Source organism: Priapulus caudatus, unplaced genomic scaffold, assembly GCF_000485595.1.
Source record: "Priapulus caudatus unplaced genomic scaffold, Priapulus_caudatus-5.0.1 Scaffold169, whole genome shotgun sequence".
Taxonomy (NCBI): domain Eukaryota; kingdom Metazoa; phylum Priapulida; class Priapulimorpha; order Priapulimorphida; family Priapulidae; genus Priapulus; species Priapulus caudatus.
This window is the reverse complement of record NW_014577230.1, coordinates 230,285-235,946: the sequence shown is the minus strand read 5'-3', so window position 1 is coordinate 235,946 and position 5,662 is coordinate 230,285. Positions and strand designations below refer to the sequence as shown.

The 5,662-nt window shown below is 45.6% G+C and overlaps 1 protein-coding gene across 1 annotated transcript in view; it reads right to left on the bottom strand.

Moving 5' to 3' along the window:
• Positions 1 to 5,662, bottom strand: part of LOC106806612 (kinetochore protein NDC80 homolog) — a gene marked incomplete in the record, with an annotated part of 32,837 nt that overhangs the window by 812 nt on the left and 26,363 nt on the right.

The following is a 5,662-nucleotide window of genomic DNA, read 5'->3' as shown; positions in this document are numbered from 1 at the left end:
CACACACACACACACACACACACACACACACACACACACACACACACACACACACACAGCTCGCACGAGCATGTTTACACACGCGCACACTTAGGCAGAGCGCACGCGTATGACAGCAGATCAGGCTCGTCTTTAATTATTTATAAGCATGCCTTTAATTAATTAAATGCGTGTATGTCAAGTTACAAGCATGCACGTAATTAATTAAATACGTGTATGTGAAGATACATGCATGCTTGTAATTCCAACCAATCAGACAAAGTCTTACAAATAATTAAACGCGTGTATGTAAAGTTACAAGCATGCACGTAATTAATTAAATGCGTGTATGTAATTCCAACCAATCAGACAAAGTCTTACAAATAATTAAACGCGTGTATGTAAAGTTACAAGCATGCACGTAATTCCAACGCGCACCACCCGCGTTTCCACATGCTGAGTCTGATTGGTTGGAATTACGTGCATGCTTGTAACTTTACGTACACGCATTTAATTAATTACGTGCATGCTTGTAACTTTACATACACGCCCCCTCATACACGCATTTAATTAATTAAAGGCATGCTTGTAAATAATTAAAGACGAGCCTGATCTGCTGTCATGAAATAGTAAGCGTCATGTCGATCTGGATACGAATTATGAAGTTATACATCGATATATTAGCGGGACCCTAGCGTCCACTAGACGATGCCGCCATCTTTGGGGGGCGTTTCCACACCTTGAGTCTGATTGGTTGGAATTACGTGCATGCTTGTAACTTTACATACACGCGTTTAATTATTTGTAAGACTTTGTCTGATTGGTTGGAATTACATACACGCATTTAATTAATTACGTGCATGCTTGTAACTTTACATACACGCGTTTAATTATTTGTAAGACTTTGTCTGATTGGTTGGAATTACAAGCATGCATGTATCTTTATATACACGCATTTAATTAATTAAAGGCATGCTTGTAAATAATTAAAGACGAGCCTGATCTGCTGTCATACACGCGCGCCCTGACGCTGCATGCACGCGCGCACACACGCAGCATGCACGCCCGCACACACGCAGCATGCACGCGCGCACACACACGCAGCATGCACGCGCACACACGCAGCATGCACGCCCGCACACACGCAGCATGCACGCGCGCACACACGCTGCATGCACGCGCGCACACACGCTCTCTCTCTTCTCTCTCTCTCTCTCTCTTCTCTCTCTCGTCTCTCCTCTCTCTCTCTCTCTCTCTCTCTCTCGTTTCTCTCTCTCTCTCTCTCTTATCTCTCTCTCTCGTCTCTCTCTCTCTCTCTCTTTCTCACTCTCTCTCTCTCTGTCTCTCTGTCTCTCTCTCTCGCGTCTCGGTCTCTCTCTCTCTCTCTCTCTCTCTGTGTCTCTCCCTCTCCCCCCCTATTTCTCCTTCCACCCTCACTCGCCCTCCTCTCTATCTGTCCCTCTTCCTCTCTCCTTCCTCTTTCCTGCCTCTCTCCTCCTCCATCCTCCCTAAATACCTACGTCTTTCTCTCTCTCTCTCTCTCTCTCTCTCTCTCTCTCTCTCTCTCTCTCTCTCTCTCGCTCTCTCGCGCTCTCTCGCTCTCTCTCTTCTCTCTCTCTCTCTCTCTCTCTCTCTCTCTCGCTCTCTCTCTCTTCTCTCTCTCTCTCTCTCTCCACCCTCTCTCCCTCCCTGTATCTCTCTCCGTATCCTTCTCACTTCAGATGCTTAACAATTACTTGTACCAACGCATGTAGGAGTAGCTATAACGTTTTGATTCATTGTGTTTCATTCATTCAACTGAGGGACGCGCAATGCAATTTTTAGCAATAACTTATTATGTTTTATCGATATTTTTAGAGCAAGGCCATAGCATGTGACATGGCTGATGACCGAGGCAGTTGATGAACGCTTCTCACGCGCACAGTGCTGTCTACTGTTAGACGCACAGAGAGAGTATTCTGGTGAGTGCAACCTGTCTGGCAGTGCTCTATTGTCGGCTGATGGCTAAATCGTACAGTAGCAGGCGATGGCTTGATTGTCTGTGCACTTACTATTATTTTACCCACCATAATTATGGTTCACTGGCATTTCACAATTATTTATTTATCTTGTTTTTCTTTCTAGTTGGCCTTTGAAGAAATATAAGGAAAAAGTGCCAAGCGGATCGATGGATATGTAGTCTGCTCTGAAAGGTGTGGCCAGCTGCCATTGAACAAACATTATGTTACGTTCACTGATTACTAGCGCTTTACTAGACTTTGTTAGATTCTTGTGTATGGTTACAGCCCTATAAACCGAAGGTCCGATAGACGAAGGGCGCGATAGACCGAAGGTTTATTCGAATACGCAGTGGCTACACGTCCGGAATCGTCGCCTAGCCTCCAGGCTACGCATCCGGACATTCCACTGATGCCGTATTCGAACGTGAATATGCCGCGACACATCCACCGACTGCCACTATAAACCCGTAACCTTAACTTCTACCTTAACCCTAACCATAACTATAACATAACCTAACCCTAACCCTGACCTAACCCTACGCCTAACCCTTTGCAATATTCGGGGTCTATCGACCTTCGGTGTATAGGGATGACCCCCTTGTGTCTATATTGTGTTTACTCTAAGTATGTATTTTTTTGCAAATTTTTAAGCATGCTATGAATAAAGGTAAATTGATCGAAGTCATATTATTTACACATCCCCGCTGGTGGTAGTAGAGGAGAGAGTGTAAAAACCGTGTACGTATTAGCTAGAATTAACGAACAATGGCAGTTTATGTTTCACACGGGGGTGTGCAGTGTAGAATAGGCAGGCCACTTTTCCTATATTTTTCGCATAGTTCCTATTATGTTCATATTGTATACAGTACTGTCTAGCAGCGTTGCTATAATACATGTCCGTGTATATTCCATACTGCCTCACTGATTATGGAAACTGGTAAATTCTTTGTAGCAGGGGTGCCACCGTTGACAGTGCATGTTTGACACTACTTCAAATGCTGATTGGCATGTGCTAATTCGAAACTCCCTGTGAACCTAACTCATATTTGAGTCATTTCCATGTTTCAACCCATTTTTTTTGAATATATTGAATATGAGAGGCAGCAAGGTATACATTCATCAATAGATGGCTTACTCGTTCTGTACGGGCCGTATTATTGATGCTTCTATCAAACAATATACCTATAGCATGTTTTTTGTTTCATAATTCGCATTTTTGTTTTATGGTTGAATTATCACATATAACATTTGATTTATCGGCATATAATATTTGATTATTTATCATATGTTATATACAATAAATCGACAATAATTCCCTGTTTTAAATGTTCACATTATTTGATTTTATATCAGAAGAAGAATCAAACCATTCGATCCGCAAATGACGCGAATCGAATGATTCGATCCGTGAATTGAATCATTCGATTCACGGATTACCGTGCTTTCCGGCTGGCCGGCTCTGTCCCGAGCCACGGCTCACTTTGATCTGGCGGCCGACCGCTGACGCTTGACCTTCCCGACTCTGTTTGTACATTCCCCCTGACACCGGTTGCGTTCCGCACGCCATCACTTCCCTGGCGTGTGGGATTTGCCTGCTTACAATTTATTGTGCATTCTGGGCCGGGCCGGTAAGCACAAGACGCCTGATCGCTCTCTCCCTCCCCCTTCCCTCCCTGCCACTCACTCACTCACCACCCTAAGATCCCTACCTCCCTCCCTCTCACTCACTCACTTACCACTCGACCCCCTCCATCCTCCCTCACCACTCTTCCCCCTCCTCCGCCACCTCCTCTACCCTCCCCCTTCTCCCCTTCTCCTTCCCAAACACCTCCTCCCCCCTTCTTCTCCCTCCTCCTCTTCTTCTCCACATTCTACCACTCTCTTCTACTCCTCCACCGTCCTCTACATCCTCCCTCTTCTATCTTCTCCCCCTCCTCTACCTCCTCTCTCTCCTTATCTCCCACCATCGTCTTTCTCCACCACATTCTCCCTCTCTCTACCTCTCCTCCCATTCCTTCTCACACCATCTCCCCTTCTTCTACCTCCTCAGTCTGCTCCCACCATCTCTTACTTCGTCCCTCTCCTCGACCTCTCCCCTCCTTCTCCACCACTTTCTCCCCCTCCTTCTACCCTCCTCCGTCTTCTCCACCATCCTCTACCTTCTCCTACTCTTCTACCTCTTCCACCTCTCCCACCATCCTCGACCTCCTTCCTCTTCTACCTCTCTCCCCTCTACTACTTCTCTCGTCCCTATCTCCCCATTTCCTCTCCTCCATCTCACAGCTTCTCCCCCTCTTCTACTTCTTCTCCCTCCTTCCCACACTTTCTTCCCCCTCTCTACCTCCTCCGTCTTCTCCCACTATCCTCTATCTACTCCTCTACCTTCTCCTTCTCCATCTACCCCCCTCCACCTTCTGCCCACGCATCCTCGACCTCCCTACTTCTACCTTCTCCCTTCACTACCTCCTCTCTCCCTATTCCCAAACTATCCGTCCTCCACCACATTCTTTCCCTCTAACTCCTCCCCACACACCTTCTTACCCTCCTCCTCCCCCTGCCTTCTCCCCCTCCACTGACTTCTTCCCCACCACTTTACCCTCCTCATCGACCACTACCCTCCATCGACCTCCTTACCTGCTACTTCTTTTGTCTACCTCCTTCCTGTCCCTTTCTACCTTTTCCTCGATCCTTACCTCTTCTACCATCCACCCCTTTCCCTCCTCCCTTTCCTCACTACCTTCTCCCATCGTCCTCTTACTTCTCTCCTTCCTCCTGTACACCTTCTCCCTCATATACCTCGTCCCTTCTTCCTTATTTCGATCGGCGAATGTTATATGGTGATAAAATCAGCCATAAAACAAAAAATCGTATTATGAAACAAAATCCATTTGCCATATATACCAACGATAATGTTTTTTTATAGCTGTCCAAGTATTCATATAATTAAAAATATTTCGTACTGTAAGTGTAATGAATGTCCTTTTCGCTGTGCTGTATTTCATCCCTATGAATTTATATCAATATTGTAGTATATATCTGTTATGTTCTCTTTTTCATATTATCCTCAATACCATGCTTGTGGCTACAGGAGAAAAATAATTTCCCGGTCCTCTACATTCACCCTATTATTTAGTGCTATTCTCTCTCCCCAAATTATTTACTATTGATTTTTTACCCGACCTTATGCTGCCCCAGTATTATATTAACTCCTTGATGCTACGTTACCTGGCCGTGGCGCGCTATGTGCCTCACACATGTTTCATCATATTCTTCACGGGTCTCATGAAGTACGAGCGGTGCGTGTTGGTACTACTGTCCGCGGTTTTAATTGACAGCCAATTATTTAGTTGTACAAATTTGGAAGCACACACAAACTGCACTGATTCTAATTTAGACGCGGGATCATTGGCTAGCGCGTGAGATAGCAGCATCTGGCTTGCGCAGTAGAGGCATCTAGATTATCCCTGTCGAATCTTTGTAAGTCGGTAGCATTTTGTGCGTCGCTCATTCATACTACCGTATGATTGAAATCGTTGCTGTTCTGTAAGCGCTCCGTGCTTAGTCTCTCTCTCTCTCGTCTTCTCTCTCTCCTCTCTCCTCTCTCTCGTCCTTCTCTCTCCTCTCTCTCTCTCTCTCCTCTCTCTCTTTCTCTCTCTCTATCTCTGCGCTCTCTCTCTCTCTTC